The following is a 26,918-nucleotide window of genomic DNA, read 5'->3' as shown; positions in this document are numbered from 1 at the left end:
TTGCAGGGAGGTCAAAGGCAGGTGTATGTTGGCTCCCAGCAGTCTGCAGACTTGATTGGCTTGGCCCCCACGGAGTCTCTGAAAGCCTGGAATTGGTAGTTAACATTTAGAACTCCAGGGATTTCACATAAAATCTGTGTTTCTGGCTGCTCTGGAAAATTTAGAGGGCTTGCAACCCTCAGCCTGTTGTGCTGAGAGGCAGGTGGGGCTGGGCAGCTGACATCCTTTCAGATAAGACCTGAGCTCTGGTTGTCCAGCCCCACCTGTCCTGTATCAGGGACTGGAGTGACTTGCTTTGTGCACAGGCAGGCAGTTTTTCTGCTGCTGGGATTTTGGGGCTTTTGTTACCCACAACTTGGATTTGCACTAGGCACTATGATCCATCCAGGTGAGGGGGAGGCAGCAGGAGACACAGGACAGGGTAGGGTGAATGTTATGGCTGAAGCAGGGGCAGGCTCTGGTCTGGCTCCTCTGTCTTATAGTACAAAGGGAGTGGTAGGGATAGTTCACAGCCTCCTGTCCCGCTACCTGTTCCTCCTGGAGTTGTTCTTCTGTAATCATTATGGATATGTTCTTTGTGTTTCCCAAGTTTTACAGCACATCCACCCTAACCTTCCAAGCCACAGGGAAGCCTCATGTGATCTGAGATGAACTGGCCTGTATCCTTCGTGGATATGGGATATCTATTTGCAGAAATGAAACCTGTGAACCTGCAGACCAGTCAATACTTACGCAAAAGCACCTTTGTTGAGACAGGGTCTCACTATGTAGCCTACACCGACTTCAAACTCTATATCCTTCCATCTCAGCCTCCTGAGTACTGGGATTGCAGGTGTGTGCCACCATATCAGGCTATAGAAGAGTCTTGTTTGCTTGACTTCATCTAGACCTGATTTCGGTCCTCTGTGAGGTGCTAAAGTAATATTGTGTAAAGAAGTGCCCATGAGACAGTGTATGTGCCTCCTTGGTAGAGCCAGCGTGGGCAATGGAGACCCAGAAAGGACTTCATGGAGAAGGAGACATGGAGCTGGCATTCCCAGCAGATAACACACTCTTGTAAGAGCTTTCGGCCTAGAGTCCACGGAATCCTTCCTGGGTGTGCCTGGCTCGCCCAATGGGGTCCTAAAGGTGCTTCCCCCCAGCCCTCAGGGCCGCACTCTGCCCAATAGATACTAGAAGCACTGAATTCTTTCTTTGATTCTTTCTCTCCTATCGTAGTTTGGATTCCAGGAAGCCAGCCTGTAGCCTGGTTTAAGAAGTGAAAGACTGCTGAAAATGAGTTTCCTTTGATGAGCCTTAATTACTTAGGGACAAAAGTGGCTCAAATCCTCCAGATCCATTTCCAGTCTCTACTCTCTGGGCAGTGTTCCCCTCTCCATGGTATCTGCCTCATGAGGGAGGGCAGAAGCACCTCTGGAATCTGAGATGGTGTCAGCCCAGCCCACGTGGGCGACAACAGACATTAATTGTGTCCCTGAGGAGGTTTTGCTGAAGTTGGGGGTCACTCTACTGTGACTTCCGTAAGTGATTTGTGCATAATCGGCAGTGCAAAAGGGAAGGGAAAAAGGCAGGGCAGTTCCCAGCCGAGCAGGGCAGGAGGGAAATGAAAGGCGGTCTTTATAGGGCCATAAAGAGAATGGAGAGGGTGGGGTTGGAGGCCCCAGGGCCTGAGAACCCCATCTTAACAACACCAAGTCATGGATGGCCTCTGTTCCAAAACCAGCTAGGCAGTAAACCTTCTCCATAGCTCTTGAACCCTCCCCCCAACAAGTTTGGAGGTTGCATGTAATCTGAACCCCCATTGCACCCAACAGGATCCCACTGTGTGCCAAGGACTCCAGGCCAGCAGTGTTTTCTGTAGGGGAGGGTCTATCAGGACAACTTATGGGCTGTACAATTTGCATTGGTTTCTCTCTCCCGAAACACACAAGAGAGTTGGTAGGTGTGGGTGCACACAGAGTACAGTATAACATGTGCACACACGCACACACACGTACAAACACACGCTCACACGCACAGCAGCTGCATCTAGACTCCTGGTCCATGGCCAGCTCTCTCGGATGAGGCTGGCACAGGATTCCAACTTAGACGTGACACCCATTTCTTTGGAAAACTGCCTTTCCCTTCCTACTCCAGAGGCAAATGTGCCAAATGGGCACAATGTTAAGTAACGTTGTTGGTGGTTAAGGGGGCACCTCCCTGTCCTTCCTCCTGAGTCTGCTTCCCGGATTCTGCAGGAGTGCAGTCATTTCCTCCTGTTCCCTCTGTCCACCTCCCCTCAGGTCTAGAGAGGAAGAGTTGGATGGTGGTCTCTTCTCACTCCCTATGCCCCTCTGAGATGCTATTTCCAAGGAGTTGAAAGAATCACCTATCTCTTTTGGCACCAACGCCCTCCCAAATGCCATAGGATCTGGTGACCTTCACTCTGGTCTCCATGACGACAAGATGGTATATGTTTAATTAGTTCAGGCTTATTTTAGGACCAATTTTCTTTTATTTTAGGGCAATGCGAGCTATGATAACTGTAAGCATGTTTACGAGGCGCGCGAGGCTTAGCTGAAATGTGCCAACAATTCTAGTCAAACAGATGGTGACCCCTGATTCAACTTGCCCTCTCATTCAATTATTCAGCTGTATTTAATTTTCCTGAGTGATTCACATGTCATGCAGCAGTCTCTCCTCTAGGTGGCACTAAAGACCACTTTTATGCCTATAATAAAAGGTTGAAAGCCAGGTCTGGGTGGATTTTCTCAGTTTGGCCTTGGCTGGAGAAAAAAATAATGATTTTCTACATTTGAACAATAGTTTCTGCCTAATATCAAATGATATGAGAGAGAGGGTGGAGAAGAATTGGGTCAAATCATATGTGATTTGCCCATGAGCTCTCAGTAATCTCTATCCTAATAAGGAATTTGAGAGGCCTTCCAGGCTTAGTATTTCCCCAAATGATTTGTTTGGAGTTCGGGGTGGGGGGGGTGAGGGAGAAGTACAGTGCACAGCTGATTTTATGATAGTGGAGATACCCTGTTTTGTTCTGAATACCTCTTCTATTTAATTTTTAGTTGCTGCTGCCCAGCTAGCCTGAGACTGAGGGCAGTTGACTGGCCTTTTTTGCTTCTTTTCCTTTCTGATGGCTTCCACACTGTGGAAGCTCAGAGGCAGGCGTTCGCACACCAGAAGTTCTCTGAGAAGAGAGTGGCATTGCAGGAGTTGAGGCGCCTGTGGCCTCGATCCAGTCACACACTGGATTTCTTAGCACTTGGGGAGAGCAAACTATTCTCTCACCATCCTCTGCTCCTTTCCTTGTCATTCCCTAAGTCTTCAGACACAAGGAGACTTGAACTTAGCCTTGCTCAACTTGCTCGTCCTGTCCATTGACATAGCTCAGTTCATTTGACCCACACAGGACTGACTCATACCGTCATTCACACCTCATTCCAGTTAGGAACCTACACCTTTAACGTGATGTTTTGGGATGCATTAAGATAAGCTTGCCGCATTCTGTATACACACACACACACACACACACACACACATATGCGTATTATATGTACTTTTCCCCTAAGAATATCTCACTAGAAATTCCTCCTGGAACACTGTATATTGTGCCTGTCCTGCATTTGTTTATACTACACATAAAAGAACCATGTGTTCAACCAAGGACCTCTGATGATCCACACTTAAATGTCATGATGCATAGACTGTTCCCAAAGACAACTTGAACTGCCGTGGATTTGGACTAGAGGTTTCTGAAAAAAATGTTTACTTTTCCTGGTAATTCTTAGTTCTTCTTTCATTTCTGCTTATGGGCAACACTGTGGCAAAGAAGAGGTTGAACCATGTGCACATGCTCTATTCTTGGAAGTTCAGTTTTAAAGGCTTGGCTTTGGCTTTCCTTCATGTTTTATCTTTTGTAGCTACAGCTTGGCTCTGTCCTTTTGCTTTGAAGGATCTGCATGTGTTCCTGAGTCCAGGCGAGGGGCTCGGCTGTGTGCATCACAGGATGACTTCACAGGGACTGATTGATGCCTAGACAGGTGGGTGGTAGCCTGGAGCTGATCCAGGCTGACCAGCCATAGCCCCGGCCAGGTCTCCCAGGGCAGACACATTTGTACCCTATTTATGTCTGGGACACTCCAACTTAGCCTCCTGGGACCATTTATGGTTTTGCTGCAGGTTCCGGGGTTAAGTGAGTAGGGGGTATCTCAACAGCTACTCAGACCAGGAAAATTGATTTCACTTAACACCCTTGGTCTGTGATTAGCCTGCTGTGTTGAACTTGGCCTCTCCTTGGGATTCCCAAAGGCACCTTAGTGTAGGTAACTTTGGAGGGGAGGTTCAGTAAATTCCTAGCAAGAATTGAGCAAAATGCCCAAAGGGTGTGAGTATGTTCCATCTGCGATCCTGGGGGCTCTGAATTCCTAGCTCTATCTCCTGAACTCCAGCCACCTTCCCCAGGATGGAACGACAGGGAGAAGGCTGTAGAAGGAACAGCTCAGAGGTATCATCATTACCTGCCCAGTCTGTTGGATATGCCTGTGAGAGCAGGAAGCCATTCATCTGGGAGCCGTCACACCTGGGGAGTGTTTTAATCTGTGCGTGTTGTGGTGTGCACACACACATACTCACATGCACAAGCAATGTAATGCTTTGTCGAAAAGTCAAACTCTAGGATGCCCTTCTAGTATGGCTCCTGGAAAACTTAGCATTGAGACTACTCAAGGTAAAAAGAAGAGGACCAGTGATCTTGTGGCTAGTCAGGGCACTTCCTGTAGGCCACATGGCAGGATTTAAAAAAAATACATACCAGAAGATCATGGCTTCAATATGGAATTTATACATATTACGTAATCTGTTGCAGTAGTATTGCTTATTTTAAAAAAATGGCCCCCTGCCAAAGCAGCAAGAGGACAGGGATACCTCCACCAAAAGAACTTGGGCAACTTCAGCCCTGACACCTGCCCCGTGGTCTTGTCTTTTTGCTGAGATGCCATTTTGGTGGCTGGCTGAATATCTTTCATTTTCCTTTGTTCGGAAGACATCGTCCAGGAGCGTTTGTGCAAAGCCATCTGTATCTTTACAAAGAAATCAGGGTACAGGGCAGGAAGGAGTGAGTCTTGGGGTAGGGTGGGGACATTGGAGAGACTTTCTCCTTCATGGTGGGACCCATGTTTCCCCAGGTTCATGAAAGGGATGAAAACTTCTCTGGCTCCCCTTTGCCTTGCTTTGAGCTACTCTGCTTCCTTCCTTTATCACTCATTTCCAGATTTCTCTGAGGCTCATTTTGGGGGATACAGTAGCTGTCTCCAGTCAGCTCATCTGCCGCAGAGGCCTCCCCAACTCCTGGAACCCTCCCTCCCCAATTTATTTTTATTTTTATTGGGAAAGGATCAACTCTTTATTTTTCCTGAAGGTGGCAGTGAAAGAAAAAAAATGAGTCCCTTAAAAGAGTTCAGAATTTTATTACAAAACAGGCCGGGCATTCCCCCTTGTTGTCCCTGTGTGCCCAGGAGCACTGACAATGAAAACCTCAGTCCTGCCAAGTGGAGCTCTCTCACACGGGGGCTCAGCGACAGCGGTGGTGGCTGTGGTGGTGGTGCAGTGGCCCGGCGCTAAGTGTCCCCCAGCTCAGCTCAGCCGGCCTCCTCCTCGTTCTTCCCCTCTTACTCCCTTCCCAGGATAATTGAGGATCATAGAGCTGGGCGGCTGCTGCTGTCAGGTATCTGCTGTGTCTTCATGTCATCCGTCAGCATTGAGTCTCTCTGTCATCTCTCCTCAGCCTTCAGCGTCGCCTGCTCTCATCGCGTTCATTATCCATGCTCAGGCCGGCCCTCCCCCCGCTCCCCCCATCCAGTAAATGCATCTTTGTGCAACTCTCAGGCTCAGATTATGAATCGATGATCATGTGATATAAGAGAGATAGATGGTTTTTAGTTCCATCTTGTCTCCCCTAATTGTAAAATATTAGTTACATTACACTGTGTCTTTTGATTAATGGAACTTATTTGGAGTAGCCTATCCGAACCCTCCCCCTTCCAGAGTCTTCCACTGACTTTTGAGAATTGAGTGATTTCACTTAAAGCAGACAAATAGGCCCTTCAGCGGGGAGATAGCAAGACTGGGATGTTCTGGGCAGACAGGCTCTGCCGACAGAGCTGTGTTGAGCCTGCTCCAGCCAGGCCCCGTGTGGCCGGCTGCTCGGCCACCACGCTGGCTCGTTCGCCCCGGACACAGAACCTCTTTTTTCCCTTCCTTCTCTCTGTCTCCCTTTTGGCAAATGTAACCCAGCCTGCTGACTTGCAAAACAGGATGAGAAACAAAATTTAATTAAAATTAAATAAATCGCAGATTGCTGTCTTCCCACATTGGGCTTGCAGGGAGCTGGTTGAATCTGAACTTGGGTGGATCTGAGCTCTGGCCGTGCTGGGTGGCTGGTGCTGCCTTTCCCTATGCAGGATGGGACTTCAAAGGAACCTTGTGTCACCCACACCCGTCCTACGTGGGGAAACGTTTGTCCTTTTGTTCAGAACTTATTTGGCACGATTTACTTAAATATGGTCTCTTGATAAAGTCTTTACCTTACAGATGGGGGTGTTGCAGGCTAAAGCCGTGATTGTATATTTGATCTTAGTCAAAAGGCTGCGAAGTGATAAATTTCTTATTATAAATAATCACTGTCTTTCACTGTAAATTCAAGGACTCGCTCCCTTTTAACTTATCAGCTCAATTACAAAGGTGTATGTACTGTTGATGAGTACAGGGAAATAAAAGACCTCACAAACAAATCTAACTATCCTCCCCCCCAAAAAAGACACCACAGATCAGAAATTCTGCATGTTTTGATTGGCCAATATCAGCACACATCCAGTATAAAATACATGTCATTATTTATATCTACTTTTGTAGGGTATGCTTTGTGTTTTATTCTGACCTTTGAATTTTGATTTTTGTCTTTTTTTACTTTTATTTGCATGATTCTTGTAGACACGGACAATTATGTATTTCTAGAAGCACACTTTCTCATTTAATGTACTGGAGGCAAAAGGCTGATTTTATTATGTGTATAGGAAGCCAGTTATATTTTACTTTATTATATATTTTTAGAGCATAACAGTGTGTTTATGGTTGCCAGGGAAAGTGAAGGCAGCCTGGGTGTAAAATTCATTCTGAGGATTCAAAGGCCAGGGAGCATGGGAATTTATAGACTAGACAGAGGACTGAGCCTAGATCAGAGCCACCCACCTGCCAACACTCCTCTGCTCTAGAGGGCACAGGAGCCCAGCGTCCACCTTTGTTGTAGGTGAATAACTCAGGTGTTCCAGTTTTTCCCTCCTACCACTCAAAGCCTAGATTTTGAAATTTATACAATTCATTTTTATATGTGTTTTTGAATCCTTGCTTTGAGAAAAGTGTGCACTTGAGGACTCTTTGTTCTGGGTACCAAGGGATGTCTTTAAATGTCAGCTAAGTTTGGGCTGCTCTGCTTAATAAACCTCCTTAGGGCTTAAGATGCATCTCCCTTACTCCCCTCCCACCCCCATTTTCATCAGCAGCACCGCTCAGTTACGCACATCCATCATACGTTGAGTCTTCTACAGAATCTTCTTAATATGGCACATGAACGCGTATTGACAATTGCTGGCACTTTTATATATTCCATGATACACATTTATCTGTCTTGGATCCATAATACCAAATGCATAGTAAAAAGCTATATCAAAAGGTAGTTATCTTGCATGCATAAAACGCCCTCTCTTGCTTGCTTTAATTTTCTTACTACAGCCTCTGAAACCCTCACTTTATACTGATGGACTTCAATATTTCATTTAAGTTAAGTACGTATCTGAGAGGAGACCGTGGTGTGTCAAAGGTGAGTGGTAGCTCTGGCTCTTGGTGGAAGCTGTGTGTTGAGCTGAGATCAGCATGTGAGTCTGCATACAGCTCCTCCAGCCCCAATGCCCCTCCCTTTGTTTTCCCCTGACCCCCACTGGAGAAGTTTCCTCCTATGGGGACTGGTTAGAGAGATGGCATCCAGAAGCAGGGACCCTGGTCTCTGCTGATACAGAGCTAACACTCATGGTGCTAGCCACATAGGAGGTCTATCCTCTGCTCCAGGCTCTGTGTCGAGCTCTTGATGTGTACTGCTTTATTGGACATGGTCACTGTCTCAGAGAAAGACGCTAGCATGAGCCTAGTGTCTTTTGAGAAGGAGAAACTGAGGCTTTGGAGGGTCAGAGAAACCTGCTCAAAGCCATGGCACTAAATGACGGAGTCAGGTCTTTCTGCCCCTAACAAACAGGGCAGGGCTCCCTCCTTGTGGCTCAAAAGTGTGTGCCTGTGTTCGGAGTAATTTCCAGTCTTGGCCTAGCCAATTTCAAAACCAAAGACATGTTTGTGCCTGAGAGGAGAGCCGTGTGACAGACCAGCAACTCTGAGACAGAAGTGTTTCCTTTGGGAAGACTTCTGTTTCTCTTCCCAGTTTCCTCCATCACTTTCGAAGAGGAGGGAGTTTGGAAAACTCAGTCACTTGGGTAAGATTTCTGATTGGTGGTGGTCGTTGTGGTGAAAATGTGGTTGTCAGAGAGAAAATAAAAATTAGGAGATTTTCTTTAAAAGGAAGATAGCCCAGGGCTTGGGAAGGGGTCTGGACGCACTTGTCAGTTTTACATGACCAGCAGAGACCAGGGGCATCCGGAGTCAGTAACTTTCTAATGCTGCTTCCTGGTCCATCTGTGGGTCCTGTGGAATAGATGGGCGCAAAAGTTCTTAGTGAATTATAAAGCTTGATGCATGTGTAGGAGAAGATGGTGATAGCAGTCATGGTGAAAAGAAAAAAGAAGAAAAAGAAAAAGCAGGCACCATGCTTGTTACTTGGGGCTGCAAGAGACAGAATTCACTTTCACTACTTAATAGCAGAAAGCAGAAATTTTAGGGCGGCTTGTCTTTGGACCATTTATTTAAAAAAATAAAATAAACATCTGACTGCTTGAATACAAGGTGGATTCCCAGTCTTCTCTCCCCTTGTCCCCCTGGTTTTAGCCAAACTGTGTGTGTGTGTGTAAAGCCTGTCTTAATTAACTTTGGGTTAGAGGCTCCTGGAAGGCAGGCTGGCTTTAGGACACTGAGTTGGACATGCTCAGGCCTCTCCAGCAGGCACACAGTAGGTATTTGTTTACCTGCTACCTACAGGGCACACAGCTTTGTTAGACAGTGATTGACAACTAAGATTGGGACAACTTCCCAGAGTAGGAGAGAAGAGGGTTCAGTGTAGACCTAAGGCTTAAGAAAGGGTAAGACTCAGCAGGAAGGCTGGAGGGCTGCTGGGAGGAAGCAGCCTGGCAGGGCTCTGAGTCTGGACATCTTAGCTCATGGAGAGTCTGTTAATGAAGTAGTTCCCATCCAGGTTTGATTGCCCACTGCGTCTATTTTGAGACCCAGGAAAGAAAGGCGTTCATTTGTGTGGTTGTATATTAATAATCATGGAACATTCTCCACTGGATTCTTTGACACTAGGTTGGTGCCTTCAGATCTCACTCTTTAAAGCACAGCCTCCCTTGGAGTTCTTTGGTGGTTCTGTCTGGAACCAGCTGTCTGGTTTCAAAAACCAGCTGCTTGCTTCCTATTGATCCCAGGTACATTCCTGACTGTCCTTGTGCCTCAGTTTCCCCATCTATGAAGTAGGGAGATCAGAATAATGGGACTTATATGATAGAGCTGTATGAGAGCTAAATGAGACACTAAGGCAAATCCCAGGCATTCCACCATTTGTCTCAATTTTAAACAAAGGGCAAGGAGTGCCTTCTAACATGTGTACCCACCACACATAACAGTGATCCCACCCCACCCCCCTTTTGGCGATGTTTGTTCCTTCTCTGCCTTCCATTCTAGTAAATCATTTTAGAAGAAATTTTGCAGCTTGACTAAAGATGCTGTCTAGCTAGATGGGTAGTTTTATCGCCCGCGGGTCAGCAAGACTGTTTCTAATAGTCTAAGTAAGGAAAGGTATTCGAACATGTTTCTGGAGACAAGGCTGGAGATAGGAAGGAAACTGATTTGAGCAAACCAGACCCCTTCTTCTGAACAAAATCTCAGATATTTTTCCACTGCAAACTGGCTAGCTGATGAGCTCCCAGGCAGGCAGAGACTAGGAGGGTCTTTCCATAGTGCAAAAGGGGACAGACTTTACATCTGGGCCAGTTGTCCCAAAGGGTCTGTGGCTAGAAGGAAGCCTGAGCCTGCTCGGAAGCATCCCAGGCCAGATGTAATAAAAAGATCCAAATAATAAAATTCTACTCGTCACCGGGACATTCCTCAACTGTTAGCAATCAATTTGGGGAGGGGAGGGGGGGATGAGGGGGTGGCAAATACCAAAGGACATCAAAGAGGGTCTCGCTCCCAGGCTCTGCTCCGTTTGAAGGCGCTGTAATTTGGGAAGGTTGTGTGCTACATAATTTGTGGGCCTCCAAACACACAGGTTATTGTTTGTGGACAGATGGCACAGTGCGTTTTATCGTTTTTCCTTCTGTGGGCCCTCGTACTCAGGACTGATGTGCATTTTGAAGTCTTTGTCTGCTTGCTAAAATCTCTAATCTAAAATAAGCAATCAAGCGCAGAGCATAATCAGAGTTTTAAAAGCAAAGAAAAAAAGGGGGGGGGGGAGGGAGAAGCCAGAAATCCGACTGCAGTTACCAGGCAGATGTATTTGAAGAGGGTGAGGGAGGTTATTAAGGTATCAAAAGTGGAGAAATGAATGAATTTCGAAAGGCACGAGGAAGGAAAGAGTCACCCTGTGGTGGCAGCTGCCCGGGTGCTGCCTGGTATCACCCCCCCGAGGGTGGCCCCTCTGGCCTCTCTGCCTCCAGAGATCAGGGGGTCTTTGTCTAGGCAGGCGATCATGGCTGGGTCTGAGAGGCCTCCTTTTTGGAGCACTGGCTGCCCTTCCCTTTAAATCATGTTGCTATACAGGAAGGAAATGAAATAGACGAACTCTCTCCTCTTTTCTTCCTACGGATTTTTCTTTTTTATTCTGAAGATAGAATTACTGTTTGTAAGCATCTGAAAGTCATTAGAGCCTCTGCAGTCTGTCAGGTGTCGACGCAAAAACTGCTGAAACCAAACGGGTGCCTTCACCCAGGGCTGGGAATTTGTCATATGCTGATGAGGAGTTATAATAATATATGAGCAAAACGCAAAGCATTCTGCAAATTAATCAAATTTTTTTCCCCCTTCTCCCTTGTCTTGGGGAGAGTGGCTTTGCAGGCAGACGTAGGTGAAACAGCTCAACTCACAGATGGTCGCCCTGGCATCAGATGGAATTTATATAACAGTAATTCTGATTCCCTGCCAAAGTAGCAGTGAGCACACCAGGGGATTGTAGAAGGCAAGCCATGTGGTTTCACTGAGGTTGTTGTGGGAAGTTTAAGGGGGGAAATCTCAAATTTTCCTTTTTGCCTTTACTGTTTTTGCCTGAAGGGCCAGAAATGGAACGCCATTCTGCCATGGGCGAAATCCGTCACATCTTTCCTCCCGACTCTCGCTCTGAAAGACTGCTTCGCAGCTGCTGCAACTGCTGGTAGCAGCGACAGGGCCCCAAGACTCCTGATCCTCGCTCGCTCCTTACAAGATTTAAAGGAGATCGGTCAGGAGGTGGCTGCTTTACATGCTCAGAAGAGGCCAGGGCCACCTCCTGCCCACAGCCGCAGCCCAGAGCTCGCTCACCCGCTCGCTCGTTCACTCCCGGTGGCATTGCCAAACCTCGGAGTGCTTTTCTTTTCAAGTGTTTTATTAAATGAAGAGTCTCACACCCCTCACTTTAATTACACACGGGTTCCATTTATAATTCCTCCAGATTTATTCGAGGAGTTGAGAAGCATGGTGTTGGTCACGAAACCCATCATCTTAGTTTAGCAGTTGCAAAACCTAGGTGTGTGTCAGTCGGTGGGCAGTGTGTGTGTGTGCCATGGGGCACCACTGTGCCAAACATGTGGCACGTGGGGGCTCCTTGTAGGATGTCCCCCAGTCCTCTGATGCCCTCCCAGCCCACCCAAATATTACCCCCTCTTGGGAGAATTTGTCTTGCATGGGACAAAGGATACAGGATTTGATCTCTCCGTGGGACACAATTTGAGGACACCAAGATGGTGTGCAGACCGCATATGCAACACAGTCTTGCTGCTGTGGGCTTTTTTTTTTTTCTTCTTAATGTAAAGCCCTGCCCATTTGTTTTGGTTTACGTGACTACAGAAAAATAAGTAGATTAGACAGAAACTCCAGCATGCTTCGTTGCAGCTGGGGGCCGGCATCTGTCATTCCTTGCCATATTCTGGATCATGTCAGCAAAACAAAGCCAAGTCTGACACCTTTGATTTTAAAGAGAGCCTTTTATGGAGGGAGAAAAAGAGAAGAAAAGAGTCTCATTTCCTTTGTGACTCAGAGAGAGAGATTCCACTTCTTAGGCTTTATTTAATTAATTTATTTGTTTACTTTTGTCATGTGACAACATCATTGGCACTGTGGTGACCTCTGAATGCTTGAAAGTTTATGTTTCCATTTTTTTCTTTTAACTTTGTAATTGCCTATTGTTCCTGGTAACAATTTCTTGAATTGGGCGTGACAAAAAGTAGCTATTTAAAATCGATCCTGGGTGCCCATCTATGTTATCTCTTGCGGGTATGGACTGCGGTTGTCTGATTTCTTTATGAAAAGAAGTCACCTGAATACGATGTGCCAGCACCGAATTGTAGTGGAATGAGGCTGCTCCTGTCACACTGTTTTTGGTGTTACTTTGCTACTCACACTGATGCCCCATCCACAAGCGACACACTGTTTTTATGAGCAATGTGTGCAGGTAGTGAATTACCTGCAGATAAACTTGGATACTGGCGTTTAGCGGATTGACATTTATTTACTGGAACTGTTATGCCGCCCTCTTCCCTCCTCCCCCCGCCCCCATGTCTTTTTGACTGGGACCCAGTGCACAGCACACCCTTGGCACAAGCCAAGTTACAATATTGGCCCCCTCCCATATTTAAATTGTACAATAAAACAGAAACTGTAATGGGGGCTGATGGGTTCATTTGAAGCTGCATAATGGAAGACAGGAAGCCACTAAACCAGCAGGGACCACCCACTCGTTGATTTCACTGGGCATGTTCAGGAATGCCACCCTTGCCAGAAGAAAAAACTCACCGACTTCCCCCAGCCTCCTGCCCACTCCCAGAAATGGTGTGAGGTGGGCTGTTAGACCAGGATTGCACAAAGCCAAGGTTGAAAACTCCAATGGCTACCGTGCCAGGCTGGGCACGTGTGGGAGGGCAGTGAGCCAGGGCCACCAGGGTGCCAGGCAACCAGTCCGGAAGCCGCTGGGACCCAGCAGTCACTGCCTCCGGGAAGATCTTGCCAGACCTTCTGACTTTTCCAGACAAACTGGAAATTCATGTTTTTACGTGAAATCTTTTTGTTTTTAAACATTGGCAGTGCGTTACTTTTTTTTTTTTTTAAATAGTGTTGGGTCACAAAAAAAAAAAATGTGTGTAGGCTTCCCGTTTTCAACCTCTGAGAAGGGTGAATGATGTCTGATGTCTGGAGTAGCCAGGGGACTAGGGCGCTGTGATTTGGTCATCACATGAAGCAGCTCATAGGCTTAGGGGGCCCAGGTCAGTTTTTTTTGGAGGGGCATCCCAGCTCCATCTGAGAGGTGGTTGAGAGGTTGTGGGGAACATGGGAAGGAAAGGTCTTGGTTCACAGAGCTGTGTCTAGGCCCTGAGTCCTGCCACAGGGACCAGAGAATGAAGGCCACACAGCACTGAACCTGACCTTCAGGGCTGTCCATGAACACAGAGTATGGGAGAAGGGTGTGGTGGGAGGGATGGAAGTCCCCAAAGCACAGAGCACCTAGACTTCCTGGACATGAAGTAAGCAGACAGAGAGGGAGCCTTGGAGGGGAGGAGCAGCCCTTGTGTAGGGCAGAATCCCCACAGAGAAAGGTGGCTTACATCTGGAGGGAAGCCAAGATGGAGGGGAGGAGCAGGGTAGAGGGAAGACAGCCACACCCAGAGTGTCGGGTGGCCCCAGGGGCCTGGTGGTGCCCAGAGCAGGGTTCACACAGAGCAGACCTATGGGTAGGACATCTGATTTTAGAATCCTACCTCTAAGTGCTACATCATCATTGTACTTGATAGTTACAAGTTAATTCATTAAAAACTTATTAAAACAACTTTGCCTCCATTTTAGTGATAACAACCAACGGATTCACTAGTTTTTTCCTAAGGCTGTGACCTTATAAGATGGTCTTCCTGATTCCTTTTAGAATCAATCAGCCTCCCATGTAGTCTCCCAGACCCCCAACCACTCCCACCCCTCTCCAAATGCGGATAGAGTTTCTGGTGGGGTGAGCAGAGCCAACAGCCATTCTGCTCTTGGCGTCCCTCTCACCCTGAGGCCAGTGTCCCCTCTCTGTGGCCTCTCCTGGCATTTATTTCAGGATTAAATGCGCTGGCCCAGAGACAAACTCTGGGTATCATTAGATTATTATTATATTACACATCTAAAAATCTCCCAAAAAGCAAAGTGAGTTCATTGACCCCCTAGAAGGTTATTTAATGATAAACATAAATGCTTTCATAAAATCCGGGGATGATTTAAGATCCCGGATCAATAACGGCTGTTGAGTGCCTGCCGCCAGCTGGCTGGTGGGTTGGCTAACAAAATAGACATGTGCGACAAGAACTCAGGGCATGGGCTTTGCTTGGAGGTGACACCCGAAGATGCCCAGGAAGGAAGCAGTCTTGAGACCAGGTTGAAGACAGGCAGGCAGGGAGCATGTGGGCTGCTTGTGAGGTAGGTCGGGGCTGAGAGGGGCTCTGGGAGATGGAGCTCCCAGGTCTCTGCAGAGGCCCCCTGGGATCCAGCCTCATAAGAACTCCCTGCTCGCAGAGCGGGAACCTCAGGCTCTGGGGAGATAGTTGATCACAGAATACTGAGCTTTGGCTACAAACTTGGGGTGCTTTTCTTTGGTTTCCTGTCCCCAGATAAACTTGAGACCTCTCAGAATCCATGGACATCTTAATGCCTAGCCCCTGGAGGAATGAAATGTGTACACCTTGCCTCCTTCAAGGCCACTGGACGGAGGCACTCTGAAGAGGCAATATGTGAATGCTTGTGACCACATCCAGTGAATGTGACTGCTATGTGACACACCTTGTCTAAGCGTTTCACAGGCTCCATTTCACTTAAGCCCTAGGAGTGAGTTATTATCATTACACCCATTTTATAGATGAGGACTCAAGGATCATGGAGGTGAGACAGCTGGCCAAATAACCCGTCAAAGATGAGGTTTGAGTCCTGGTGGTGTCCAACTCCAGAATCCCCGGTTCTAGCTGCTAGGCTTGAACTAAAAAATACTCTCTGTCCCAGTGGAGCTGTGGATATTTCTCAGATCCTGTTGGACTGAGGCCTCCTCTGCCCCTGGGATAGCAAGCCCAGCAGGAAGTTCAAATGCCCTTCTCTTCTCCCGAAGTTAAGTGCTATCTGCTTCGTCCCGTGACATCAGAACCCCACTCGTCATTGTGGTCATCTGACATGAGGGAACTCCCTATTTGCTGAAAATCAGCCACAGTTACTTTTCAAGAAATTTTAGAATAAACATTTTTTTTATTTTAGTATAGATTTAGATCTACAAAAGATGTGTAGATAATAGAGAGAATTCCCAGGTGTCTCTTGGCCAGTTTCCCTTTTTACTTACATCGTATGTAGTGAATCTGTCAGTTAATGAACAGACGTGGCTACCTTACTGTTGAGTCAAGCCTATATTTTACATATATTCCCTTAGTTTTTACCCAATGTCTTTTTTCAGTCCAGGAATCCCATCTTGGAGACCACCTTACATCACCTGTCTCCTGTCGTGGCTCTTTTCACCCCTCTGGCTGTGGCACTTTCTCAGACTTTCCCCATTTTTGGTGACCTTGACAGTCTGCAGGAGTAGTTTTTGTAGACTGTCCTTGAATGGCAATGTCTCAGCTTGACACTGGAGTGATGGGTTTGCAGAAGAAAGACCAGAGAGGTAAAGTGCTATTCTCTTATGAATTCAAGGGTACCTGCTATCCGTGAGAACTTGGTCACCTGGTGGAGGTGATGTTTACCAGTTACATCCACTGTAAAGTTACTTGGAAGAAGTCACCCAGTGCTGTTGTAATAAGGACCGGGAAATGAAGTTCTCCCCCAGGGGGTGGGGGATATCTGGATATTTGTGTATCCTTCCCGAATACTTACTGACTCAACTGCTTATGTTAGTATCACTTTTAGGTATTTATTTTCATGCATTAGATTATAATTTGATACTAAGTTATTACTTGTTGTTCCAATTGGTTGACTCTGAACTTAAGTCTTTTGATGGCTTCATGCTACTTGGAGGTATCCTCATGCCTTCTTCAATGAGTGAACTTTTTTCTTTTTTTGGAGGTACTGGGATTTGAACTCAGGGCCTCATCTTTGCTAGGCAGGTGCTCTACCACTTGAGCCACTCCATCAGCCCTTTTTCTGTGTTGGGCATTTTTGAGATAGAGTCTTGCGAACTACTTGCCTGGGCTGGCTTCAAACCATGATCCTCCTGATCTCTGCCTCCTGAGTAGCTGGGATTATAGATGTAAGTCACCAGTGTCTGGCATGTGAGCTTTGATGGTTGTCATTTGTATGTTTTTTTAAAGCAATCCCTTCTTTTCTGGCATAAATATCCCAGAATCATCTTGCAGATTTCTTGCTTCTTGGACAGTCAGCAGTTTCTCCAATGTGCTTGTTCTTTTATTTGTTTTTTATTTTTGAAGAATGACACTGGACTGGAGTGTAGCTCAAGGGCAGAACATTTGCCTAGCAAGTGCAAGAGCCTGAGTTCAAACCCAGTACTGCCCCCTTCAAAAAACAAATAGTATTAAAAATTACTTTCATGACTTCTAGGTCCACACACCAATACCTCTATCTATATATTAAGCTAATCATGAGTTCACACCAATGTCTGCAGCCATTACCAGGCAGATCAAAATTCACTTTGAAAATGAATGTCATTTTTGAGTAGCCTTTTAAATTAAAACCCAAATCACAGGAAACTGAAGACCTAAAATTATTTGTACTAAGGATATTCCAAAGTGGTTTAGCATCTTTGATTAGGTGGCTGAATATTTTTTTAAAAACTGAAAACATAAATTATGTACCTGATTGGAACCGTTCTTGCGTATTTGGAATCAGGGAAATTTAAAAAAAAAAACCTATCATATATTAAACTAAGCAGCGAGCCCTTTTTGTAGGTCCAATGCATATTTTTGTTCATGTTTATCTGTCTCATTGCCCTTGCTGAACTTGAACCGGGAAGATGGCTAGCTCAGGGTGCTGGAAGGGGATTCTCCCAGTTTGCAGGCTCAGGGTCACAGCTGTGAGCCCTCAGTGGGAGCAAAGAACTGGGGGCTTCAGGGTATCCTGAACTCAGCTGGTTCAGACCAGCTCAACCCTCTGAAGGCCTCCAAGAAGCTGCCATTACCTCACCCTGTGGACACTCCCAGCTGAGTAGGGCCACTCTGGGGAAGGGATTTCTAACATATCCAGTTGTTCCATAGGTGGAGGCTTTTTCTTACCTACCTAACTGCATTCACTTTGCAAATGCCCTTGGGTCTAAGAATTTCAGTGGGCTATGGCTTGGGTATCACGGGAGACCTACTATAGTTAGGACCCTGTTGGTGACACTCAGAGGAGGCCCTGTGAGTGGGAGCCACCTCTGAGGGCTGCTACTCCCACTTTATCGTCTGGTCCCCTTAAGAAAGGGGCTCCTTAAAACACAGGTGCGGGGACATCCACCTGCCTGGGAGAAGTGTAGAAATACAATTGACTCTCTGGATTCAACCAATCATGGACTAAAAGTACTTGGAAGGATCACTTCAAACAGCAAAAGTTGAATTTGCCGTGAGATGAGCACGGCGGCGCTGAGTCTGTGGGAATGCAATGCTGGTGGGGACCACCTGCTGTGACCTCTCCATGGTAAGCAGTGCCTGCCTGGTCTGTCATTCCAGTAGCATGGAGCCAGACCTCTGATGGCTGCATCTGCTCTGGACAGGTACAGACTTCTTCCTGTCATTCTTCCCTCAACAACACAGTGTAACCAACCCATCACATAGTACTAAGACTGTATCACATACGACACACAATTTGGACAGAACTTAAGTACACTGAGGGGTATGAGTAGGTTGTATGTGAATGTCCTGTCACTTTATGTAAGGACTTAAGCACCCCTAGACATTAGCATCCTTGTGTGTGTGTGTGTGTAGGTGGAGATTGTCTTGGAATCCATTTCTTGTGGGTACTAAGGGATGGCTGTATTCCTTGATCCCATATTCCAAAATGGGTATCCCATATGTACCATGCCAGACCTTGGTGGGCCCTCTGGAGACCACTGGTATCTGCACTCACAGGGGTTGGCCTGTGATGTGTGGTCAACCTCACACACATGCCCACACATACACATGGTACCCACCCTTTCAGTATGTTCACGGACCACCTCCTGGGGCATCTTTGGTTCCTAATTGAAGATCTGACTTTGCAAAGAACCCTTATCCTAGCAGTGACATGAGTAGCAGAGGGGGACGAGGAGAGATGAACATGAATTTAGAAACCACCTCATCAGAAACTGTCCATGCCTGCCTTTTGTCATTCTTGTCCTCTATCTGAGCCCAGCTTTTCCCATCTGTGAAACAGGGCACCATGTTTCTGCCACACTGCTTGCTCCTGGAAATTGTGAAGACCTCTGGAGGCAACTCTTGTTAACATCCCTTGAACAGTGGGTGACAGAATGTTCTCTCTAAATATCCCACCATTCCAGGACTGGATACCAGAGCCTGGCCACCACTCTCTCTTCCTGTCTACTTACCGTTCCCTTACCTGTCCCATACCTGAGCAGAGAGCATCCATTTGGAAAGTCTGGGCAGCCCCAGACAGAGCTGCAGCCGTCTCTTCCATGAAGCCAGCTGCCCACAGTGTTAAGCTGTAATTAATGGATGTTATCCCCCCCACCAAGGGCAGGCACTTTGTTCTCCCCCTTAGGTTCAGGGAAAGAACAGATATTTCCATTGTGGCAAGTAAGAAAAATATCTCGTTCCCCCACTTTTGCTATAAACAATGTACGACTTGCTTTATCCTACCCTTCTTGACCCTCCACACTCCACACTGTATACATATTTATATATTATTCATAGTGGATTAAAAATGAATGTGCTCTTTACCACGGCTCTACGGCACAGTGACAATACAAATTAACGTATGATGTACTTACTTTTCACATGGCTGTGATGGGGAATGTTGATGGCCTCAAAGTAAGAGGTGGAGAGAGGAACAGAAGGGGGGCGGTGAGAGGCACCCATCTGGCCCCAGCTACGGGCACATGAGGACCATGTTGTTCTGGGTAGCTGCTGTTCAAGAAAGGCCTGGCTTTCTTTTCTCCCATGGAATGATGGTCCTGGCTTCCCAGAGGGCTCTGTGAGCTTGATACCTGCCCACCTCAGACACAAAGCCACCATGCCATCCTGTTCCTCAGCCTCCTGTCACTGGGACTGAGTTCAGCCTTGTCTGTCTGCAGTAGCATTGAGCCTTTTCTCTGTGCTTTCTCCTGGCTGTCTCCCAGCTTGGGTGACGTGATGGCTATCAGTGAAGTGCCAAGCCCATGCTGTGGAAACAGGAATAGCCCAAGCAAACAAACTAACAATGAAACAACCCAACAAAGCCATATAGTGGACAGACTGCCAGGTGGGGAAAAGAGCTGTGGTTGTGTTACCTGCTCAGCTACTAATATTAAAGCCGTTCTGTATTTTCTGGACTGTGTCTCACAGCCATGGTGGAGGGTATGGAAGAATTAGGAAGGCCTTCCAGAGACAGAGGTGCCCTCACTGATGGCTGAAGGATGAGACAGAAGTCATGAGATGAGGTAGGGACAGAAAGATTTCCACACTGAGGAAATGAGGAAGGTTTGCGCAAAAGTCCCGTGGCAGGAAGGAGCAGGAAGCATTTATGGAACAGGAAGACATCCTGTTTGGGCAGGGGTCAGAAGACTGTGGGAGCCTCAAGAGAGAGGAAGATGGAATGTGTTCGGGGTCTCCTATTCCTCCTGAAGGATCCCGGGACCCCCTGCTTGCCTCCACCATATCACAAGCTGCGTTGTCTCTGAGTGCTGTTTGCACCTAGCTCCTCTTCTGCCCCAGCCCTGTCGTCCATCAAATGTTCGATGCATAGCAAATCCTAGCTTGTGTTGGCTGACCTTCATCCCAATGAAATGCAACTGTTAAAAAAATTAAAAAAAAAAAAAACACTTGTTCTTCTAGACTTTGAAGTTTTTTCAGTTTCTCCGAGTCCACAATTCACAGGCTGATGGCGAAGCTGTGAGAGGTCCAGCTGTGTGGCCAAGATCAGACAGAGAGGAAACTGAAATTTAGAGTATTAGCTAACTAGCCTCTTGAAGGAAGGAAGGGAGGGGTTGATCTCAAGTTTTTCACCATACCTGACCATGTTCACTGCCAAGGAGGAGGAGGGAGACACCTGATCTGAAAGAAAGCCAAGATGCCAGACCTCAGGGGCCCCAATCTTCAGATTTTACCGAACACCATCCCTGGAGTGCGTTCTTACTGATGGAACCCAAGAAGCAATGGCTTTGCTTCTCTTCTTCAGGGATCATGACTGGAGTTGGGGAGGGTGCTTTAGTTGCCTAAATTCAAGGCTTTTGGCCTGAGCTCTGTCTTAGCACCTTTGCTTATTGGACATGGATGGATGTTATTAGCTGTTCATGTACCTGAAGACCCAGGGAATCACTAACCCCATCTTTAGGCTGGCAATATGGCACCCGCAGCATGACTACTCTTTGGTCTCATTACAATGGGATGGGCAGAAATTTGCAGGTCACTGAGGGCCTGGCTTGCCACCCTTAGGGTTACAGTGACGTCAACCTGCTTCCACCTAGAGATCTGATTTCCTCCACACTCACCTCAGCAGGAAGTCAAGAATCTCCCAGTAGATCTCCGTGGGCCTCTTTGGCTGCTGCTGGCTTTAGACAACCCAATCGCCTGCCATCTATTGGAAACACACAGTGAAGTCCTCAGTGGAGATCCTATTACTAGGGTTTGTTTGATGCCTTTGCTTGTGTTTTCTGAAGAAAGACCAACAGACCGCCAATGTCATGTGTTTGCACCAAGATCAAGGTCTTCCCGTGGCAGGGGAATGGGATAGAGAAGTTTGAAATTTCTCATCCTGATTTGGCTAGACTCAGGAATGTGCCAAGTGTTCATAAGTGTTGGCATCACAACAGCTTTCTGTTTGAGAATCAAAGTTCCCATCACCAAAGGATCAGCGTTTTGCTTAAATTTGATTCTTGGTAGGACACAAGGCCTTCTCCAGACACATCATGGTTCTCTGTCATGTCCCCAAAGGTGAACTCCGAGTTTCCTCAAAACACTTTTTTCTACATCAACCTCATGGGGACTTTTCAACCAACAACTCAGGATGTGTGTGTAAATAATATCCTATATATAACAAAACACACTGCTCTTATATATAAAGAACTCACCATGTGCATGTGTACATCCATTGCACATATATGTATATGTAAGCACAATACCCTTGAATTGTATACAGAGGAGTAAAGGGTTGTATGTGCATGTGTGTTTAATCCCATATTCTTGTCAAAACTCTATCAGAAATTTGGGAAAATTAAAGAACCTGAATACCTTATATAACCATTGGAAATTGATGTTAAAATCAAACCTTCTAGATTTGCTGTATTTTTATTTTATTTTTTTATTTTTGGCAGTATTGGGGTTTGAACTCAGGGCCTCATGCTCAGTAGGCAGGTGCTTTACCACTTGAACCACATCTACAGCCGTTTTTTATTCTGGTTATTTTGGAGTTAGGCTCTCACTTTTTGCCCAGGCCAGCCTAGACCTTGATCTTCCTAAACTTCCCATCATAGCTGGGGTGACAGGTGTGTGCCACCACACCCAACTTGCTAGTGGTTGAGATGGAGTCTTGGGAGCTTTTTGCCCTGGTTGACCTTGAACTACAATCCTCCTGGTCTCCTCTTCCAGAGTAGCTAGGATTATAGGCATCAGCTACCTCTCCCAGCCTCAGGTTTGTAGTATCTTAATTTTCTGGTCTGTAAGATAGTGCTGATGTCACCCCTTTGTTAACACTGCCGTGAAACTAAAATGATAATGAACTCACAGGAATGAATTCAAAGGGATATACAATGAAAACTTCAGTGTCTTCAGCGACAACCACTATTATTTACAAAACTTCCACTGACAAGGCATATGGCAAGGACAAGATTTGTTACCATTCCTGTGTTGTGTAGTCTCCCTTTCACAATCGCATGCAGGAGTAGATTCAGCTGTACTGACAAATACATTTCCATCTCACCAAAGTTGAAAAGAAAACCAATTCAATAATGGTCCAACTACTGAAGTATCCAAATCTGCCAGAATTATCGTCCATCCTCTTTGGCTTGACCAAGAAATAGAGATTCAGAATATAACCCTAGGATAAAATCATGATAAATATTTTAAGATTGATTGGTGAGGAAAATGCCCTAAGTGCTTTTATACCAAGCTTGCCAATTCAGAGAGGCGCTCTTTGCCAAGACTCAAGGTGTATGCTTCTGGGGTGATGGGTTTTTAGTGAGGGTACCTTCCAAAGGTTGTATGATAGGGTTCTGCTATTTAATGATAGTAGAAGATAGAATAAATAGCTTCAGCAGAAGAACAAGAACAGTTGACAAATGGAGGAGTTCACAGGATCCTGGTGAACCAAGGTTGACTCATAAACTAGAGTGTGGCTTGAACATTTTGCAGCAGAACTCTGCTGCTTTCTTAGGGTCATGGTACCAGGAGTTTTGTGTTGATTTTTAATTTTATGTACTTATTATTTGGCGTTCTTAAGTCCAATGACTTGTCATGTCATGGTGGTATTCTCCATTGACAAATTCTTACTGTAGAACAAATAATTGGTGATCCAGTCTCAGTTTTGTCAGAGCTACAGTATTTTAGACACCAGTCACAGCTCAGTTGTGAGCTATCATGGAGCTCTTGAAAGGACTATGGAAATGTCAAGCATTTCTGAGAAGCTTCAGGTAACACTTAACACAAAAAAAATGTGGCTCAAAGACCAAATATCACAATTCTGGCTCATTTGTGGAGCCTAGACCTCAAATGATGGTGATGGTGGTGGTGGTGATGTATATGGCGACCCGATAGGGAGGGAGCAGGGGGAGGAGGGAGGAGGAAAGGAAAGGACACTGAGGAGAGAAGAGGATGGAAGTACACCACATATACACACATGAAGACGGCACAATGAACTCACCAACGCTGTTTGAAAAGGGGTGGGGGAAGGAGAAGGGAAATAGAAATATAATGGAGGGGTGAATTCATTCAGGGTGCATTTATTGGACAAATAAATGGAATTATCACAGTGAAGGCCCCTTGTATTATTAGTGTATGATAATCCAAAAATAAAATAAAAATATGTTTCCTAGGTTAGCAGGTGTCTCAGATTTCCTCCTGGGTTCCTTGGGGGTAATTCCCAGCTGCCCCTTAAGTCTCTTGGTACAAAAATGGGCCTGACTTTATGCCACATTACATGACACAGGGTAGCGTACCCAGTGATGAAAAGTTCATGATTTGGAGCTGAGTCTGGGGAGCCGGATGTTATCTCTGAGTTTCCTGACCAGGAACATCTGCTAAAACGGACTGATGCCCAGCTTAGCCGTAACTTCAATTCCCCATATGGTAGGGAAAATGGCCATGGCTTTTCCTACCCCAGGGCCATGGACTGGCATCTGTTTCAGTTTGTTTTTCATTGCTGCAATAAGATTCCTGAGGTTGAGTACGTTACAAAGAAAAGAGGTTGATTTAGCTCATGGTTCTGGAACTCTGACAGCTTCTGTTTGGCTCTCACAAAGGCCTTCTGGCTGCATCCCCACACACTAGACAGGATGATGGTGGGAGGGAGGGAGCACAGGGCAAGATAGGAAGCTAGAGAGATTGTTTTACAACAGCTAACTTTCACAGGAGCTGATAGGGTCTCAAGAGAACCATATTAATCCTCTCGAATGACAGTGGCCCCAATAACCTAACTACCTTCTACTAGGCCCCACCTCTTAAAGGTCCCCCCCCATTCCACATGCCACACTGGGGGCTCAGCTTCCAGTGCATGAAACTTCAGGGAGCACACTCAAGGCCATAGCTGGGTTCTAATTCTGCCCTTGGTCCCTGCCCAAACTCCGAGGTGATGCAGAACAAGCACCATTTGCACCCCTGTACAACCCTAAATATCAGTCTTCACTCTTCCCCACCCAACCCAGGACCGGCTCTGTACCCCTGGGAGAGGCAGCCAAGCCCTAAGGGTAGGATTGGATGGCGGGAAGACAGGAGGAGGATAATCATGCATGAAGCTGGTGAAAAGCCCACTTCTTTGCTCTCTCTCCCTCCCTCCCTTCTTCCCCATCTCTCTGACTCTTCCTCTCTCCCTCTGCCTCTCCTTCTCCCTCCTCCCCTTCCCTCTTTCTCTCCCTCCCTTTCTCCCACTCTCTCCCTCCCTCCCTCTGTCTCTCTCTCCTTTCCTTCCTACCTCCTTCCTTTCCCCTCCCTCTCTGTGTCTCTCTTTCCCTCCTTCTCCCTCTCTTCCTCTCCCTGTGTCTCTCCCTCCCTCACTCTCTCTTCTTCCCTCTCTCTCTCCTTCCCTCTCTCTCTCTTCTTCCCTTCCTCTCCCTGTCTCTCCTTTCCTCCCTCTTTCCCTCCCTCCACCTCTGTGTCTCTTTCTCCCTCCCTTTCTCTCCCCTTTCCTCCTTCCTTCTCTCTCTCCCTTACTACCTCCCTCCCTCTTGTCACTCTCTTCTCTCTCTCTCTTCCTCCTTCCCTCTGTCTCTCTCTCTCTCTCTCTCTCTCTCTCTCTCTCCTCTCTCTCCTTCCCTTCCCCTCTCCTTCCCCCTCCCTCTCTCTCAATTGTGGTGCAAGCCCTGGAATCCTGGTTCTCTGTGTCGATCTTGCTCTGCTTGGATGCCATGAAGGGCCAAAGCATTTTTTTGTGTTTCATTTTGTTCTTAACTCCAACATCCCCTGGTTTCCACAGTGGCTTTTGGGAGTGGGAAAGTTGACCAAATGAAGCCTTGTGTTTGGCACAAGAGAAGCAGAAGCTCAAGCCAAAAGTTTACAATTCCTTTGCACAATGACAAAGTGAAGCAGGAAGCTTAATCATTGGTTAGGCTCGTGTGTGTGCCAGGCTCTGACCCTGGCACTGTGATACCGTGATGGCTTGACTGCTATCTCGGGGGACAAAAGGTGGGCACCCTGTTGAGCAGAAACTTGGAGTGGGACTGGGATTGAGGCTTGGGAAGAGTGGAAGGTGGCCTTTGAAGGAGAGGAGACCACAGTGGCATGGAGCTGTGTGCAGAACATCTGATTTGGGGTTTGGTGTGGGTGTAGGCAGGATGTTCCCGAGAGACTGGAAAGATGGTGGGGCTGAACCAGGAAGCACCTGATTATTCCTTAGGGATAGGCAGCCACCAAGGACCTGAGGCAAAGCCATTGTAGGCTGGGCTGCACCTATCAGTGTTCACTCTGGTAGCCTGGGGAGGATGCACTGGGCTGGGGACTTAGAAGTATGAAGGCTTTCTACAGACTGCCTCGCTCATACTTCAGGCAAAAGTTGGCTGGCATTGCACCCAGCTCTGGTGAACCTTGACAAGGGAAAGATCCAGCAGGCAGAATGGGCTGGTCCTGGAGGCCAGGTGGGTAGGCGGGAAGAAGGAGAGAAAGCGAATTCCCAAAGCTCACTAAGAAAGATGCAAAACAGCTGGGCATGGTGACATACTCCCGTGACCCCAGCCCTTGGGAGGCTGAAGCAGGAGCATGGTGAGTTCAAGGCCAGTCTATGCTTGATAGCCAGACCCTGTTTCAAAAAACCAATCCAAACTAAGAAAAGAATGTAGCATTGGGTGCAATTTGGTGGGAAATTGAGCTTCAGCTCTTGACATTTGGTGGCCTGTATCTCAGAAACTAGAGTGTTTTGCCAAATAGAGACATGGCACTTGGGTTGACTGATCTACAAAGTCTGACTCTACGGTTTGAAAATTTCAAGGGCTAAATGGTTGGGTGTACTTGTTTACTGGTTTATTCTTCTGAGCAAATGAAGGTCAGTCCTTGACCTTGAGCTCTCTGGGTGCTGGAGAACCACACATGTGACTTTCTAGGAATGGAGTACCCACAACTTCCAGCATTGGAGCAGATGCAATGGCTCTTATAAAATTTCCCAAAGCAGACACTGGACTGGTTCTTCAAGATGGCAGAACATGTGGTGCATGGGGCAGAGAGATCCAACTTGGGGGAATGGGAGGAAATCACAGCTTTTGTAGAAATGTTTCTCTCAGAGGTCACTATTCAAAATGTGAGCTCTTTAAGACTCACACTGGCTTTGATTATCTGATGAGTCTTGTTCCAGCCTGACTCCTCTGCTTCCATCTCTTTGGTCCTCCATCTCGGCCTTAGAGCAAGGCTTGGTTAGCATATGTCTCTCACCTGCTGTCCACTTCCACATACCCTCCAGATGCTTGATTTGCTCGTCAGTAAAGAGTTCACAAGAGAAGAAAGTGAACTAGCTGAGCACTGAGACCGAGTCCAGTGCTCTCCATGGAGAGATTTAAACCTTTGTGCAGCATTTTTGGGCTAATTCCACTTATGTTCTCTTTTGTACAGCCAGTGAGCTAAGAGTGATTTTCATGCTTGGTGCTGGTGGCTCATGCCTGTGATCCCAGCTCCTTGGGAGGCTGAAATTGGGAGGATCGAGGTTAAAGGCCAGCTGCGTCACATAGTCTGAGAGACCCTATTTCCAAAATAACCAGAACAAAATGG

The 26,918-nt window shown here is 46.7% G+C and overlaps 1 protein-coding gene across 17 annotated transcripts in view; it reads left to right on the top strand.

The window, feature by feature from the left end:
• Positions 1-26,918, top strand: part of Znf536 (zinc finger protein 536) — a 463,499-nt gene that overhangs the window by 430,637 nt on the left and 5,944 nt on the right. The window lies entirely within an intron of this gene.

The sequence above is a fragment of the Castor canadensis genome, chromosome 16, assembly GCF_047511655.1.
Source record: "Castor canadensis chromosome 16, mCasCan1.hap1v2, whole genome shotgun sequence".
NCBI classification, from domain to species: Eukaryota; Metazoa; Chordata; class Mammalia; order Rodentia; family Castoridae; genus Castor; species Castor canadensis.
Note: the sequence above shows the minus strand (reverse complement) of the source record. Positions and strands in the feature narration are given on the sequence as shown.